We start from the raw sequence: 19,049 nt of genomic DNA on the forward strand, positions 1-19,049 counted from the left end.
AAAGTAAATGTATAATATTCATCTGACAGAAGATTAATAACCAAAACATAAAAAGCTCAACAAATTTAACACTAAAATAACAAAAAATCCAATCAATAAATGGATAGATGAACTCAGCAGAAACTTCTTTACAAAGTAAAACTTGGCATTAAATATATGAAAAAAATATGTATTTAGCCACCAGGAAAGTACGAATGAAAACTGCATTGAGATTCTCACCACAATCAGATTGGTTTTGTAAGAGCGAAAACAACAACAACAACAACAACAACAACAACAACAAAAACAACAACAAAAAAAACCCTCAAAAAACAAAAAACAAACATTGGTGAGGATGTGTGTAAAGATGAACCTCTGTATACTATTGGTGGAAACACACGTGTTTAGCACAGATACCATGTAAAATGATGTGGGCTCTTCAAAAAACAGAAAGGAGAGTGAAAATATGATACATTTGGCTATACCACTCCTGGATATATTCTTAAATTTTGAATCAGCATATCATTGAAATGCCTGCTTACTCATAAGTGTAGCACTATTGAAACTGGTTACATTTTGTGAGAGCCTGGGCACACACAAAAGGAGACATGTAATAAATGAAATACATATGCCACAAAGAAGAACAAAATCGAATATTTGCAGGAAAATGAATATAACTGGAGATTATCATGTTTGTGAAATAACTCAGAAATTAAGATTTGTAAGAGCGAAAAAAAAACCTCAAAAAACAAATCTTACAAATCTTATAAGATTGAATATTTTCAATCATGTATGAGATTTAAAGGGCAAAAAGACATGAAAGTAGAAGTAAAATTAGGAAGGAATGAGAAAGGGTCCAAGGGGGAGGTAGCCAAGAAGTACTACGAAGAGAGATTGGGATCAAAACTCACTGAATATACATAAATAAATGTCATAATGAACATGATAATATATATAAATTCTATGTGCTAATAATTATAAAAATAAGTATTAAATTATTCAAGAAATAAAGTTAGACATTATATTATTTGTAAATTGCTTTTTATTATAAATCAAAAATTCATTATATTCAGATTCAGATTTTTCAAGAATAACAATATCAGGTATTTATGTAAATTATTACACTTAAATAAATACAAGACATTTACAATGAATGTATAGAAATAATAACTTGTGATCAGAATAATTCTCATTTTAGACTAATTCCATTATTTATGCAGAAACATTTTTCAAATGCATAGATAAACTTATTTTATTGCTTTAAATATACAATTCTCTTTGTAAAAATTACTTTGCATCGAGCAGTTAAAACAGTTCAACATTATAGGAAAACACTAAAAAGAACACATAATATTCTTCTAAAATAAATGAATTAATGGTTTTGTCAATTATTACTCATCAACAAAAATTATTTAATTTAAAGGTTTAAGAAAAGAGAAAAATTTAAGGAACTCATCACACATTCTTTTTGTTCTTACTCCATAAATAATCAGGTTCACTATGGGTGGAACAAGAAGACGGATATTGGCTTCAAATATGCGGATGTTGGGAGCCACTTGGTGACCAAAACTGTGTGTGAGAAAAGAGAAGGCTGGAGTGTAGGACACTAAGATGACACAGACATGGGAGACACAGGTGCCCAAGGTCTTGAGCCTGGCATTCTTGGAGGGGAGATGGAAGACAGTGTGGAGAATGAGGACATAGGAACAAAGGATCAGTATGAAGTCCACACACACACCCCTCCCCAGTGATGAGGGCAACAATGAGGCTGTAGGCTCTGCGGAAATTTGTATCAGCACAGGCAAGCTTGATCAGGGCCATGAACTCGCAGTAGGTGTGGGAAATTATGTTGGTTCTGCAGTAGGAATGCCAGCGCAGCAGGAAAGGATGAGGACTGGGAAGTGCTGTGCCTCAGAATACTATAGCAATTCCAATTCCTCCAACTACAGGGTGTGTGAGAATAGCTGAGTGTCTTAATGGATTGCATATGGCTACATAACAATCAAAAGCCATAGCCAGGAGGAAGCCAGACTTCATGGTGGAACAAGAGTGAATCAGTAGAACTTGGGTGATGCAGACTTCTAAGCCAATCTCTCATTCCTGAAACCAGAAGAGGCTGAGAAGTTTGGGGACAGCTGTAGTGCACACAACAAGGTCAGCCACTGCCAGCATGCAGAGGAACAGATACATTGGCTCATAGAGGCTGGGGTCTGTCTTGATGATAAAGAGAAGGGAAGAGCTCCCCAGTAGGTCTAAAAGGTAGGCCACACAAAAGGGGATAGAGATCCAGAAGTGGGCAGCCTCCAACCATGGATATCTAGTGAAAATAAAGGTTGTTGAATGTGCATTGATTTTACTATAGACTGGCATCACAAGAGCCAAGTGTTTTAGTTTCTCTTGCTGGATATTTCCTCTGTAGCGCATGAAAGAATAGCTAAATTTTGAAATTTTCTAAATGAAATTCAAAATTCAATGAACTGTGAGTTCTGAGATAAATACAGTAAATAAAATATCTGACAGAATTTGTCTCATCATTTGAAAATCAGGTATTATTCCGCCTTAAAAATTTCAGCATGTAAAAGCCCAGAGGATGTCTGAATATAGAGACATGAAAATATTTTGCTCTTCGTGAGGTGCATTGATTGAACTGTACTTATTCATCACGTGTCATCTTGATATATTTTCTCACTATATCAACATTGACATACATTAGTGGATTTATGAAGATTTAATGTGCAATAAGGTTAATGTATAGATGCTAAATGAGGTTAAGTTTTCCATAACCAAACTGAGTCAAACTTATGAAAAAAGTATTATCTTTCGTTGAGAAGAAAGTGATAAAAATCAAAAACTAAAGAATCAGGTTTTAAATAGACAATTGATATTTTTAGTAGCTCCCAAAAATATTTCAGATATATCATGCAACATAGTGTAACTCTGACTTAGGAAAAATAACAGAGATGATTTCCATGTTTGTGGAGTCAGAAGGTTTACTCACATCTTCAGAGGACACATTTAAGCATGACAACAATGATGTGCTTAGGACAATGTGTTAGGAAATAAATCACTGTGCCATTAATGTCTCTTTTTGGCCACAGAATTTGCATCTACTCTGGATTTCTTCAAGCCATTGTCTCAACAGTCTCATTCTAACCTGTCGAATAAGCTTCAGCACCTCCTTACATTATTCTAATTAGTCAAGCACTGGCTTTGATTGACATCCCTACAAAGCCTCTACTCATTCAAATTCAGTTCATAAATTTCCCTCTTTTCCTCAGATATCTACATCGCCTGATCCTCACACTCACTACCATATTGAAATTTGCTCGTTTTACTCCCTCCCTTCAAGATTATTTTAACAGCATTTTGATACTCATGCAGGTTCCCTTTCTTTTTCTTCATCATTTTTTCACTTTTTTATTTTAATAGAAGAGGCACAGTTTCTGATACACATTGTTTAATGTTACAGACATATTCAAAGACTACACAATTTTATGATCATGAAAAATTTGGCTTAAGTCAGTGTCCAGTGAAGTAGCACAGAGCCATGTGCAGCACACTGGACCTCAGTACTCAGTTGTAGTTATCTAAGACCTTATAGATCTTATCTTTGATCTTTACTCATAAAAGTGCTGCTAACTTTCACTGTTTCAACTTGAGAGTCTCATGGGATGGATACTCTTTTTTGAGCCTAAAAATAACAGGCTACATAAATCAAGGTAGCTTTGGAAAGCCTGGGGAATGTCATTTCTGAATCAGAACTCTTATTGGACAGTAATAGAATTTCAAGACACTGGGTTAATGGAGAATCATGGGAAAAGATACAGTTAACATTTCTCAAGTTGACGCTCCCTGAAATATATCAGTTGATTTCCTAAGAACATTTCAAATATTAACACATATAAGTTTCATCCTTACTATCGATTCAGGAATGTTTAGTAATCTGCATAAATTTAAACAACTGGTTAGAGAGACACTTAGTTTTTAGCATACATGCTGATTAAAGATTCCTTACGTTATCATTATAGTGATGATTTTCTATAACTCTGTAAAGGTCTGTGGGTCACTGTAGAAAGAGTGTGTTGTATGTAACCGAAAATAAAGTTTCTCCTAATAATTTGCCTATTAATAATGATGAAAGTCTCCTTTCATATTCCTTGAAGAAGTTATCCTAGATTAAGCCTTTCTTTCACTTACTAGTCATTTTCCAAAACATCTAAGAAGGAATTTTAACATAAATAGGTTTGTTATTTATATATTCCTCTGTAATTAAACATATGTTGATATTGTTTGAACTTCTGATTTTACATATTTTACTCTTTTTGACCTAAATTAAATGTTTACCTCATTTAACCATAGTTCTGGTTGTTTTTACATTCTTGTATTTCTTATACACAGCAACCATCTGTCTTTCAAACTTTTCTTTCTAAGCAAGTATAAATATATTTTCCTGGCCCAGAATATTTGAACAGATTTTGAAAAAATTAAGAGTAAAGTAAATGTAAATATCTAGCAATTAAGGTTTTTCTCTTACAATGTGTAAATTTAAAATTAAGATGAATAGCACATTAATCATAGAGTATATTTTACCAATGGAAAGTCAAAATTGATACAAGATTTCAGTTAAAGAGGGGAATCTAGAGACAAATGACAGTGGAAAGTGTTGCCATCTTTTTTTTGTAATAATCTTGGTTTATGTCTTATACTGAGCAGCTATTTTGAAGATAATGATAGAAAGTATAATAATCATTTTATTCTAATACTTGAGTGTAAAAATATGTTTTTCATTATGAAAAGGGTCATTAACTGAAGCAACTTTTAATTAAAGTTTTTGTAGAAAACATTACTACTAAAAATAGTATTTTTCACTGAATTATTTAACTACTTCTAATCCCTAGGAAAAATTTCACTTATAAACTTGGGAATAAGTAAAGTGACCTCTTAGTGTAAAACATGCATTAATGGTCTAAAAACTGAATCATTGAAATTGCCAATAGTAAAAAAAGAGTAAATTTTAAAATTACTAACATGTCTATAATCATTCTCAACACATGTAAAAGATATACAGTGTACTTCTATGAACTATGTCACAGATATGCAAGTAAAATGTAACGATAATGTGATTTTTCTATTAGCATTGAATGTGTACAAAGATGAACAATACATTTGTATAGATGGAAGTACAATTGTACTGATAACTATATAAACAAATTTCCTCCTAAGGAAAACTACTGCCCCGTCTTAGCCTGTAATAGTAGAGCTGCCATTGTGTGTGAGACATGAACAGTGGAATGAAGAAGAAAGATATGAAAAAGTATGAAGTGCAACCTGACAGACTGATGAAAGCTCAGGATGGAGACAACAAAGGGAGGTGCCAGAGACAGATCAATGAAACTAGAAGAGAATGTAATAAAATTTGATAGAGGAGTAGAGGTTCAATACCACTAAAAAGTTACTAAAGGTTGCCATGACCTGTATTTCAGAGAGCGGCTGCTCTAAGGAGAGCCATGAAATCCTTCATGTGACCGCTGAGGAGACAGTTCTTGACATAAGGAGAATCAGCGTGCACTGTTTTACCTCACCAGGAATTGTGGGGATCAGAATGAGCACCTCCTTGTCCTAAGCAAGTCTTCCTTTCTCTCATGATTATACTTGCCCAAAGGAGCCAAGTTAAAGACTGTTTCTAGGTGCCCCGGTTTCCTGTTGACAAGGATTGTGATAGATTCCCTGTGATGTAAGGAAAACAAGCATTTGTAGGTTAAGATTTTGATTTAGAAGACAACGTCTATAACCTCAAAATCACATGGGGTGGAGTGTGTGTTCTCAGCTATCTCTGCAGTCTGCCTTTCAGCAGAACTACTATATCTTACATTTGTTGGTCACATAATCTGATTGTTTCATATACTGTTTTTATGGTTAACATTAAAATATCATTAAAACACAGACATCTTTCATATTATCTTGTTATTTGACTTAATTTTATATTTTGAAATTATGTGATTTTGAATATTTACATCATATCAGATTTTACATTTTATGTCATATCACCATTATTTGTTATATATCCTTTATTCCTGTCATGATTTATAAAAAAGAAAATTCATAAAAAATATTTAGAAACAATAAAAATGGAATTTTGATGATAATTTTATTGTATCTAAACATTAACATATAAAAATTGATACTTTTAAACATTTAGAATTTTTAACTAGATATGCTTACTGCTAGTTTTGAATGTATTTTAGTCACCTTTAGGTCTTTATTTTTTTAATTTTATTTAAAAGAAAAAAGAGAAAAAACAAAACAATACAAAGCATTGTAAGGGTACAATTAATACAGAACTACAAAAAAAAAAAAAACAGTAAGAAATCACCAGTTAGTTAATAGATTACAATTATCATCCTAGAGACAGTTGCTCAAGTCAAAGTATCAAAGCACACAAAGTGGACATTCAAACAGTGAGACTGCAAACAGTTGTGTTCAATGATCCGACCAAAAACATTAATATGGGCATCTATTTAACACCCCTAGACACACTTGCAGTTGTATACTTTACAGCACTTTTTTTTCCTTTCTTTTTTACAACAAAATTTACACATTTTGGATTTTATTACTCCTTAGTTCTTATGACATTTGTTGGAAGAGAATAAAGTCAAATATGGCAAAACAAAGCTGTCAGTCAAAACCAAGGGTAGACATAGCACATGGTGTAAAAACAGAGTACAAAGTTATTGATAATGGTTACCATAATGCCTCTTGCTTCCTTAAAAAGAATTGTCTATCTCATGGTATTATAAAGTTGAACAAAATAATAGAGTACAAGACCAATAAAAACTAAAGATTGTAAACACTACAAGACTTCCAAAGAAGATTATAGTCAAACCAGAATGGGCATCATAGTGAATCTTACTGCCTTCCAAGTAGTTGTCTATAGCTTCAAAATTGATACTATCATACAGAACGGAACAGAGTCTACTCAGTCAAAACAAGATAGTGGGAGTATTAGAGGACTTCAAATAAAGTTAATAGGAAATCAAAGAAGTTACTATAATATATCCTGCTATTTTTTTATTTTCCCCTTAATTAAAAAAATCATAAAAAATAACTAAATAATTTTTTAATGAATAAGGAAGAGATTGAGATAAAAGAGGAAATAACATCATAACAGTACAGGTCCAGCATGACAGTTTCAGCAACCTAGTGCTTCACCACCAAATAACCTGGTTTAATAGTAGTTACCATAGTGTATTTTTCTTTGAAATATTTGAATATAACTTCATATACTACAGATTCAAACATATCAAGTCAGTGTAAAACCATTCAAGTGGATGAAAGCATTGTAGGGGTTTCAGAGCCAATTAACAAAACATAAACAATATTTTCTATATTATATCTTTGGCTATAACAATTTTTGTTTATACTATCACATATAATAAAATTCAGCAAGATACATCATGATAAAACCAATGGAGACAGAAGAGCCATAGTTTGATGGGGCTCCAAAACAAGAAGAGGGTAAATCAGCACTAGCTATTATGATGACTTATTTTCTTCATAATAGCTGTTCATTTCATCACAGGCAATAATATCAAGCAGCCCAGAATAAAGTCTTTCCAATTAATAAGTGAAAACTTTATAAGGCTTCAAGGCCACATAATGGGGAATCATGATTACCACATACTATTATATATCTTAATCATTACTTACATTAGGGAAACTTCGGTATTCACACATGCAAGATTTATTTATTTCACTTATGAGTATAGTCTCAAGCTGTGCCCATTTACTGATAAATATCTCAATGTGATCCTTCTTTTTAGTTGAGTAATACTCCATTGTATAGAAATACCACAACTTTTTTATCCATTCCTCAGTTGATGGACACTTGGGTTGTTTCCAAGATCGGGCAATTACAAACTGTGCTGCTATAAACATAGGTGCACATATATCACTGTGGTGTGATGCTTTCAGTTCTTCTGGGAATATGCCTAGAAGTGGAATAGCTGGAACAAATGGGACTTTCAATCGCAGCTTTTTGAGTAATCTCCAGACTGACCTCCACAAAGGTTGTACCAGTCTACACTACCACTAACAGTGTAGGAGAGTGCCTTTTTCCACACAACCTCTCCAGCATTTGTTGTCATTCGGTTTTCTTCATCCTGGCCATTCTTTCAGGAGTGAGATGGAATCTCAGTGTGGTTTTAATTTGCATTTCTCTAATGACCAATGATGATGAACATTTTTCAAGTATTTATTTGCCATTTGTATTTCTTCATCTGAGAATTGCGTATTCATCTGAGATGCCCATTTTTGGATTGGATCTTTGAATTTTGGGGGTCTGAGTTTTTTTTTAATTATTTATATGTTTTAGACAAAAGTCCCTTGTCGGAGGGGGAGTTCACTGAGATCTTTTCCCATTTTATGGTTTTCTTTTCACTATACTGGAGATTTCTTTTGAGATGAAGAAACTATTTAATAAGAGGTGGGCCCAGTTATTGATTCTGAGAAGTATTTCTCGTGCGGTTTGAGTCCTGTTCATGAATTCTCTACCTAACCCTGTCTTCAATGTTTCTACCCAATTTGTCTTCCAATAGATTTAGTATTTCTGTTTTAATATTCAGATCTTTGATCCATTTAGATTTTAATTTAGTACATAGTGATAGGCATGGGTTTAGCTTTAGTTTTCAGCAAATGGGGAGCCAGTTTTTCCAACACCATTTGTTAAAGAGACTATCGTTTTTCCTGTGAACCTGCTTGGCTCCTTTATCAAAGATAAAGTGGTTGAGTATGTTTGTAGTTGTGGTTGTATATTCTAATCTATTCCATTTATCTTCGGCTCTGTTATGATTCCAGTACCATGTTGATTTTACTATTATTGCTTTGTAGTATAACTTCAAGTCAGGGATTGTAATGCCTCCTGCCTTGCCTTTGCTGCTTAGAATTACCTTTGCTATTCTAGGTTTCTTCTGGTTCCAGATGAATTTTTGGAGTGAATTTTCTAGATTTATAAGGTATGTTGATGGTAGTTTTATTGGGATGGCATTGAATATGTATAACAGTTTTGGGACAATGGCCATTTTCACCTTGTTTGTTTTTCCTATCCATGAGCAAGTAAGGTCTTTCCATTTTCTGAGATCATTTTCAATTTTTTTTCAGTGTATTATAATTTCCCCTGTATAGGTCTTTCACTTCTTTCATAAGAGTAATTACTAAATATTTCATTTTTTGCTTACTCGTGTGAAAAGTGTGGTTTCTCTTATTTCCCTTTCTGTGATTTGTTGTTAGTGTATAGGAATGCTATTGATTTCAGGGTATTGATTTTGTATCCAGCTACATTACTGAATTTATTTATTATATCTAAGGGTATTTCAATGGAGTTTAGGGTGTCTTCTATGTAGAGTATCATGTCATCTGCAAACAATGATAATTTAATTTCTTCTTTTCTTATCTTTACCCCTTTTATTTCTCTCTCTTGTCTAATTGCTCTGGCTAGTATTTCTAGTGCTATATTAAATGGAAGTGGTGATAAGTTGCATCCTTGTCTTGTGCCTGATTTTAATGTAAAGGCTTTCATTTTTTGACCATTTAGTATGATGCTGCCTGTTGGTTTGTCATAAATGCCTTTATTATATTGAGGTAAAGACCATCTATTCCAATTTTCTGAAAAGTTCTTATCATGAATGAATGTTGGAACTTATCAAAGGCTTTTTATGCATCTATAGAAATGATCCTGTGATTCTTACTTTTAGCTTTATTGATATGGTGCTTTACATTTATTGATTTACATATGTTGAACCATCCCTGCATTCTTGGGATGAATCCCAGTTGGTCATGGTGTATTATCTTCTTGATGATTTGCTGCATCCTATTTGCCAATATTTTATTGAGGATTTTTGCATCTGTGTTCATTAGGGAGATTGGTCTGTAGTTCTCTTTTTTGGTTGGTTCTTTCTCAGGTTTTCGTACTAGAATAATATTTGATTCCAGGAATGACTTAGGAAGGGTTGCTTCCCTTTCAATTTCATTGAAGAATTTGAGGAGTGTCAGCATTTGGTCTTCTTTGTATTTCTTGTAGAATTCTGCAGTGAATCCATCTGGGTCTGGGCTCTTCTTTGTAGGTAAGGACTTAATTACATTTTCAATTTCATTAATAGAGATTGGGTTATTCAGTAGTTTTACATCCTCGTGATCTAGCTTTGGTACTTCATATGTTTCTAGGAATCTGTCTATTTCTTCTGGGTTATCAAACCTTTGAAAGTAGAGGTTTTTGAAATAGGTGTTGATGATCTTCTGTATTTCTGTAGAGTCTGTAGTGATTTCACCTTTTTCACTTCTTATTGCATCAATTTGAGCTTTTTATTCCCTTTTTAAAATAAGGTTGGCTAGGTGCTTATCGATTTTATTTATTCTTTCAAAGAAGCAACTCTTTGATTCATTGATTCTTTGGATTGTTTTCTTAGTCTCTATTGCATTGATTTCTGCTCTGATTTTTATGAATTTCTCTCTTCATTTGGCTTTGGGCTTGACTTGCTTTTTTTTTTTTTTCCTAGCTTTTTGAGGTGTAGCATCATGTTATTTATTTGTATCCGTTCTGTTTTCCTGATGTGGGATCTCAGTGCAATAAATTTTCCTCTGAGGATGGCTTTCATTGCATCCCAGAGATTCCGGTAAGTTGTGTCTCTATTTTCATTTTCTTGTAGGTATTGTTTAATTTCTTCTTTAATTTCCTCTGTGACCCACTGATTACTCCATATTGTGTGATTCAGTTTTCATGTGTTTGTGCGATTTTTGCAGTATCTTTTATCATTCATTTCCAATTTCAGTGTGCTATGATCTGATAACGTGCAAGGGATGATTTCAACTCCTTTGCATTTGTTTAAATATCTTCTGTGAGCTAATATATGGTCTATTTTAGAGAACGACCCACGTTCGGCTGAGAAGAATGTGTATTCTGATGTTGTTGGGTGGAACGTTCTGTGTATGTCTATCAAATCCATTTGTTTACAGGTGTGATTCAGTTCTGTTATTTCTTTGCTCATTTTCTGTCTAGTTGATCTGTCCCTTGGTGTCAAAGGCGTGTTAAGGTCTCCTGTTACAATTGTGTTACTGATAATTTGAGTTTTCATTTCTGTTAATAATTGTTTTATATAAGTAGGTGCTCTGGAGTTGGTGCATATATATTTAAGCTAGTTATCGCTTCCTCTTGGAGCTTTCCCCTTAAGAGTATGTAGTGACCTTCTTTGCCCTTTATGATCATTGTTGGTTTAAAGTTCACATTGTCTGCAAACAGAATGGATACTCCTGCTTTTTTTTTTTTTTTTTTTTTTGGTTGTTTTTGTTTGCATTACTGTTGCTTGAAGTATTGTTTTAAATCCTTTGACTTTCAGTCTGTGAGTATTCTGGTTTAGATGGGTTTCCTGTAAACAGCATATGGTTGGATTTTTTTCTTGATCCATTCTGCTAGTGTGTTTCTTTTGATTCATGCATTGAGACCATTTACATTAATGCTTATAACTGTTATATGCTGGTTTATTGTAGGAATGTTATCTCTCTGCTGTTGCATCTTTATCTTTCTGTTCAGTTTACTTATCGACTTTGCTTAATGGTTTTTTTCCTTTGTGTATTTAAACTGTCTCTCAATTTTTTTTTTTTTTCTTTTGCAGGGTTGGCTTGGTGTTCATGAAGTTCTGCAACTGTTCTTTGTCATGGAAGTACCATTTTTCACCAGCAATTTTGAATGATAGTTTTTCAGGGTACATCAATCTAGATTGGAAATCCTTTTTGTTTAGATTCTGGAATATTTCACTCCATGCTCTTCTTGACATTATTGTTTGTGCTGAGAAATCTGCTGTGATTCTTATAGGTTTTCCTTCATAAGTGATCTGTCTTTTCTCTCTGACAGCTTTTAATAATCTCTTCTTGTGTTGGATTTCGGGGATGGTGATTATTATATGTCTGGGTGTAGTTTTATTTTGGTTATGACTATTTGGAGTTTTATAGGTTTCACTGAACCTGATGTCAGTTTCTGATCTCATGCTTGGAAAATTTTCAGCTATTACTTCTCTAGATATTCTCTTGATGTCCTTTATATTGTCCCCTTCTTTTTCATTAATCCCTATCAATCTTATGTTGTTTTTCTTTGCATCATCTTGCAGTTGTTGAATTGTTATTTCCTGATTCCTTGTTATTTTTAAAAGAGCTTTCCTTTCCTGTTCACTAGCTGTAATCCTGTCTTCAACGTCTGAAATTCTATCTTCACATTCATTGAGGCAGTTTTACAGCTTTCAGTGGAGTTTTTTATTTCCTTTATATCTCTGTGCATCTGCTTTATGTATTGCTTGTTTCTTATATTGCTCATCCAGGCATTCTATCTTTTTTTTTTTAATTTCCTTCAATTTTTTTAACTGTGTTTTCTTTAGATATATTCAGAGTCTCTTTAATTTTTTTCTCATTTCTTCTTTTACCTGGGAGATTATTTCGAGTATAAATTCATTTAAAGCCTCCTGGAGTTGCTTACTTCAGTAGCTATTATGGCCGATATTTGAGGTGTATGGCATACATGTCCTTCTATATACATTGCTCCTAGGTTTTCTTGAGATGGGCTGGAGGTTTGAGGTTATAATTTGGTCTTTCATTTTGTCATTTTCCAATATTTCTGTGTTTCAAGTGTTATTTGAAAGCTTCCTCAGGGTCTGTTGGAAATCCATTTCTATGTTCACAGCTCCTGGGACTCTGGCACCCAGTTCCCCCAGGCCTGCTGGGCCTCTGGAACCTGTGGCACTCTTCTGCCTATTTAGCGCTCCATAGTTCCAGATAAGCTGGGCTTCAAGGACACTGTGTGCCTGTCTGCATGCTGGAATCTCCACAGTTCTCAGAGCACAGCCGGAATGGGGAGGCAGATATAGGCCCCTGGGGCCCACTTAGCCACTTCACTGCACCCAGAAGGCTTGAGTGTCGTGAACAGTCTGGGCTTCGGGCAGGGTGCACTGGGCATTTACCGCAGGCTGCGGGCCTCAGGATCTGGTGATGCTCGCCTGCTTGCTGAGAAATCCACAGTCCTCTAGACACACTGGGAGGCAGATGCAGGTGCCCCAGACCTTCCCAGCCCTTACTCTCCACCCAGATGCTGCTAGAGTCCCAAATAGGCTGGATAGTGTGGGCTTGCCTGCTTGCTGGAAACTCCACAGTTCTCTGAGTGCAGCCAGAATGGAGAGGCAGATGTCAGTGCCTCAGACCCACTTAGCCACTTCACTGCACCCGGAAGCCTGTAGGGTCCTGAACAGTCTGGGCTTCGTGCAGAGTGCTCTGGGCACTTACCGCAGGCCATGGACCTCTGGAACTGATGATGCTTGCCTGCTTGCTGAGAAATCCACCACCTTTAGGTCTTTAAATAGTTTTTTGAAACTGTTCTATGTGAATCACACAATTTGTTTAGTTATAGAAATTCACTTTTTAAAATTAGACATAATTGCATTTTCCATTCTAATTGTTTAGAATTATATATCTTAAGTATGCATTTTATATAAACTGCATGTATACAACTGATTTGCACAATTTCAAATTATAAATTTTTAACTCTGACATGCATTTGCACATTCAAATTAATATTCATGGTAATTCAATGTCATTTGCAACATGCAAAAACTACCAGGAATCTGAACTTCCTGAGTTTTATGTTCCCAGATCAGGTCAAACAAGATAATGTTCTGACTTACACTTTCAGCTCTCCAAAACAAGTATCCACTTTATTGTCTCTTTCATGGTGTATGTCTCTATTTCTGCATCTCTTTCATGATAATCACAGTATTCAAAGTGGCTCATAAATATACTATTGAGGTGCTGATAAACGTCTAAAATGACCAAGGATTGTTTTGTGCTCCATTCATGAAACAACTTAGATAAGTTTCATGGAGGAATGAGTTTCAGTGTTCTGATTTTGAGTCCAGTGATATTGAATAAACATACCAGCTCCCCATCCTTTTCAAAAAGAGAAAGATTCACTCTGTATGCAGGAGGTTTGTATGGAAAATGGTAAATTAACATACATAATGTGCAATATAGTTATTGTAAACATGTTAATTAAAATTCATGAGAGCAGATTGCTTTGGAGTGAGCTTCTGCATTAAGAGTTAACAGATGCAGAAGTGAATCACTTGTGATAAGCAGTGAGTATTCAAAGTGAAACAGGAAAATTCTCAAACAGACGAAGTTCTCCTAAATGTAGAATATGCACAGTAATCACTCAGAAAGAACTAGCTCAACCTCAGCCAGCAAGTGAAAGAAAATCTCTTTGATTACATCATCAGAGGAATAGTTACCTTAAATTAACTAATCCAAATTTTTTGTTGCTCGAAATCTTTGTTCTTGCTTAGTCTAATATTCAAGAAGCTTTTTTTCCTGTTCTTTATAATGAGATACCCTGTATTTTCAGATAGGTTTATCCTTCCTTCATGGATCATTAATACAAACTGATTAGACACTTAAGTTATTGGTAAAATATACTGTATAAAGGAAAAATTTCAGCATTGGTATAAACATGAGATGTGAGACAATAAAATCCAGGGTAGAGCATTTGTATGGGGCTGAAATGTATACATTCATGTTAGCCAGAGTCAGGAAAATGTCCAGCTCTCTGGCTCACTTTTCTGAAGCTCATGACAAATGTCATTCTTGTAACCGAGGCAGGTCTTTCAAACTAGCAGAAACAATAAATGTTAACACTACTTTTTAAAGTAAGTTTCAAGTACATGATAGAATATTATGTAGTTGCCATTATTGAACATAGAGTTTTGAAATTATTCCTCTGCTTAGCTAAAATTTTATGTCCTTACACATTTTTTCTCCAGCATCCTGGCCACCTTTGTCTTGAGTGAAACATTTGCAATTTTTAAAATTGCATGGGTAACATCATATAGTATATGTCTTTCTGTGATAAGACAGATTATCTTGATATCAGTTATGCACATCCATGTTGTTACAAATGACAAAACTAAATGACAAAATTCATTCCTTTTTAGAAGGCCAATGGTGCTCCACTACAGAGATATACTGCATTGAGCCTTCCTTCTACAGAAGGGACCTTGCAGATGAGCAGTTTTTCCTGTCAGTGGGCAGAAGGATTCCCTGTATCATATGAGTAAATGAAACTTTCCTTTTTATAATTTTCAATTTGCCTTTTCTTATTCTTGCTCCACCACATTGCTAACATAAATCTTTGAATGGCAGAGCCACAACAAAATTATTTTCCTTGAATGGTTAATAATCAGTAATTGTGAGAGGTAGTAAATGCTGAGTCCCTCTGTTTTGCCATCTTGCTAACCCTTAGTTTTCTTAGCAATGTGGGTGCCTTAATCTTTCATCTTTCCTAAGTCAAGAGATTAAGTGGATCCTCAGAGATTTTTGTTTTTGTTTTTGTTTTAAAAACCATCTGTAGTTGCAAATAGGGAGTCAATATGGTAACTATTTTTAGGTCAGGATTATCTGGTGGTGAAACACTATTCTGCTTAAATGGTTATGTTTTGATCTGCCCTGTTTCGCTGTTATGCCCTCTTTTTTCTCAATCTCCACTCCATTATTTACTTTTTTATTTTTATCCATTTAATTAAAGGGAAAAATATAGCAGGATATAATATAGTAACCCACTTTGACTTTCTATTATCTCGATTTGAAGCCCTGTGTTACTCTCACCATCTTGTTTTTGACTGAGGTTCCTCTATTCTGTTTTGCTGGATAGTATCAGGTTCGAAAGTTTAGGCATCAGCTGAGAAGATAATGAGATTCATTATAACGCCCATTCTCGTTGACTTTTATCTACTTTGTTTTGGTTTTGTCGGTTTTATTCTTTACGGTTTTGTTCAATTGTATTACAACTAATGATATAGGCAATTCTATTAGAAATAGCGGGAGGCATTATGGTAACCATTGTTGATCACCTTGTATTATGTTTTTATATTATCTATTATGTCCACCCTTTTGACTTGACCGATTCTGTTCTGTTATGTCATATTTGGTTTTACTCTCTTCCAAAAAAGCAACAAGAACCGTGGGAGCAATGAAACCCAAAATGTGTAATAGTCACTGTACAAAAGAGAGGAAAAGAAAGTGCTCTAAACTATATAACTGCATGTATATTTAAATGTATAAGATAGAAAATGATATCACAGAGTTTTATTGGATCATTGAACAGAACTGTCTGCAGTATCATTGTTGGAATGTCCACTCTACAAGCTTTAATTTTGTGACTTGAACAATTATTTCTAAGATGGCAATATGTAATCCATTAACTAGTGATTTCCTACTGCGCATTTTTTTATTCTGTAAATCTGTATAACTTGTACCCCTTCACTGTTTTTTTTTTTCCTTTCTTTTCTTTTCTCCTTAAATAAAAATTAAAAAAAAAAACCCATCTGTAGGGTATTTTATATTTCTGGTGCCTGTGCAGCTATGAAAAGTAATCACATAAAAAGTGAACATGTTGGGCTGAAAAAAAAAAAAAAAAAAAAAACCAAAACAGAAGCAGGATTCTATCCTAGGCTCAGTCTGGTGAGTCTTTCCTGTCTTGCTTTTCACAAATGTTCCATGGAATTTAGGGAAGAACAAAAAGGAAGAGGCACAGCAAAAGAGAAAATAGCAGATAAAAAAAAACTTTGGGAAAAGAAGTATGAAGATGAAGCTTAGAAAATGAAGAAGATTTATGGCTAGAAATACTCATTTAATACTTTAATACTTAAACAACTTGGATAACAGCCTGAACCTATTTGGTGTAAATTTTATGAAATTCAGTCTGCTGATATCTAAAAGATAATGTATGGCATGCTATCTTTGGAATATAGCTTAACATATCTTAAAATTGTGGCCTATTTAAATTTAGTGATATTTTTAAGAAGGCATATCTTTAACGTCTCATTTTAGATGAAATTGGGGCCCAAAAATGTTAAAATAGTTGTGCAATGTGACACAGCCAACAAAGAATGCTTATTTACTTTCTTTTGACTGCCGTCATAAAGTAGGTATTAACTGACCCCAGAACTCATGATTCCTTGTAATGCAGCACATTGCGTTGCAATCAGTTAAATAGATAATAATGGTTTGAACAAGTTCCACTGTGAGAGACAAGTGTATTGATTTTAAAAAGTCAGATTAATCATAATTTTGAAATTTTGGGGCTGGAAAATGATGACACTGTTATGATTTCTGATATAGTTCATCTCAGACTTGTATTGATGTATAACTGACAAGTACAAAATTTCATTGTTTGGTATACGTCCTCCAGTTATTTCCACATATTGTCTTAGTCTCTGCCAGTATATCTAACTAGCTACTCATGCAGTGCCTCACCCTAGCATAAAAATATCTCATTTAAGGTATGTAATTTTCCACTGTTTTATTTCTAATTCAGACTATAGTGCTATCTCTCAAATTTGTAACAAAATAAAATAGTTTATTTTTCCTATATTATAAGATCTCCATTGATGAATATACTTTTGTTTGTATCTATCACTTAAAACAAAGTTAAAATTATCTGTCACATAGCTGTTGGACAAAACAGTTTCCTTTTCTGCTATAATTTATATTGAAATTGTGCTCAGATTGAAAAAAATATTTTTACTTCTAACACTGTTTGACTAGTATCCTGTTTTTCATAGATGTCATTTTGAAAAATAGAAAATTTGTTTAATATACAATCGATCCCTGGTACCGATAAAAAGGAAAAAGACATAAAAAAAGAAAGAAAGAAAGAAAGAAAGAAAGAAAGAAAGAAAGAAAGAAAGAAAGAAAGAAATCACCAATTAATAGATTACACATTATCATCTTAGAGGTAGTTGCTCAAGTCACAGTATCAAAGCATACAAAGTGGACATTCAAACAGTGAGACTGCAAACAGTTGTGTTCAATAATCCAACCAAAAGCATTAATATGGTCAGCTATTTAACACCCCTAAACACACTTGCTGATGTATCCTTTTGAGTACTTTTTTCCCTCTCTTTTTTACAACAAAATTTACACATTTTGGGTTTTATTACTCCCTAGTTCTTATTACTTTATTTTTTTGGAAGAGAATAAAGTCAAACATGGCAAAACAAAGCTATCAGTCAAAACCAAGGATAGACATAGCAACATGATGTAAAAACAGAGTACAAGGTTATCAACAATGGTTAACATAATGCCTCTTGCTTCCTTAAAAAGAATTGTCTATCTCATTAGTTATTATAAGGTTGAACAAAACAATAAGAGAACAAGACCAATAAAATCTAAACATTGTAAACATTACAGGACTTCCAAAGGAGATAATAGTGTCACACTTTTTAAAAAGTATTCTTTACTCTAAAAATGAGATATAAAAGAAAAAATTCTGTTCTAATGAGTGCTCCACATTGTGTATCCTCCAAATAATCTCTCTTGTTCTTGGCTTTGTTTTTTGTTTTGTTTTGTTTTTTTTTTCAAATATTTGCCATTTCTGTTTTAGACTGTTTTCTGCCATTTCTTTAACCATATTAAGCATCCCTGTCCACTATCTCTTTAACATGGAACCTCTTCTTTGGGTTTTGTTTCTCTATCATATCAATATCTATATAATAGCCAGAGTGTTTTAGTGAAATGGTTGCTGTAATCACTATCACTTCTCTAGTGATCAAATGATTAAAAAAAAATTTACCATGAAATATTTACAGACAATAAAAGATCAAATTCTTTGAAAATGCAACCATTTTAATGTTGTATTAAAGATATAAAAGTATTGAAGAAAGTGTAGGTTTACGTAACTTTAAGATTATAAAGTTTCCTTGCTTCTAATATCCAGGAATGCTGACTATATTGTCTTTATATTCAGTAGTTTTTTCCAGTTTATTATTGTTTCCTAAACTATTGAAGTCATGGTTTCTTTGTGCTTATGGATATTGATTCTGTAATTCAAACAGATATGAAGTTTAAGGAGATTATATCTGTAAATATATGTGGATGAGTGTGTTTTTATGTATGCTTTGGGTGAAGTATAGCTTTTGTTTTTTTACTGAAACTTTTCCTGGCATTCACTCTTTTGTGATGTACTTTCTCCTTGCTTTGTAAACATA

The 19,049-nt window shown here is 33.6% G+C and overlaps 1 pseudogene; it reads right to left on the reverse strand.

The window, feature by feature from the left end:
- Positions 1-1,427: 1,427 nt before the first annotated feature.
- Positions 1,428-2,367, reverse strand: LOC106026619 (olfactory receptor 52D1-like; annotated as a pseudogene).
- Between the last annotated feature and the right edge of the window lie 16,682 nt (positions 2,368-19,049).

This window comes from Cavia porcellus, unplaced genomic scaffold (assembly GCF_034190915.1).
Source record: "Cavia porcellus strain 051 isolate PalLab524CR breed Dunkin Hartley unplaced genomic scaffold, mCavPor4.1 scaffold_9, whole genome shotgun sequence".
In the NCBI taxonomy this organism is placed as follows: Eukaryota; Metazoa; Chordata; class Mammalia; order Rodentia; family Caviidae; genus Cavia; species Cavia porcellus.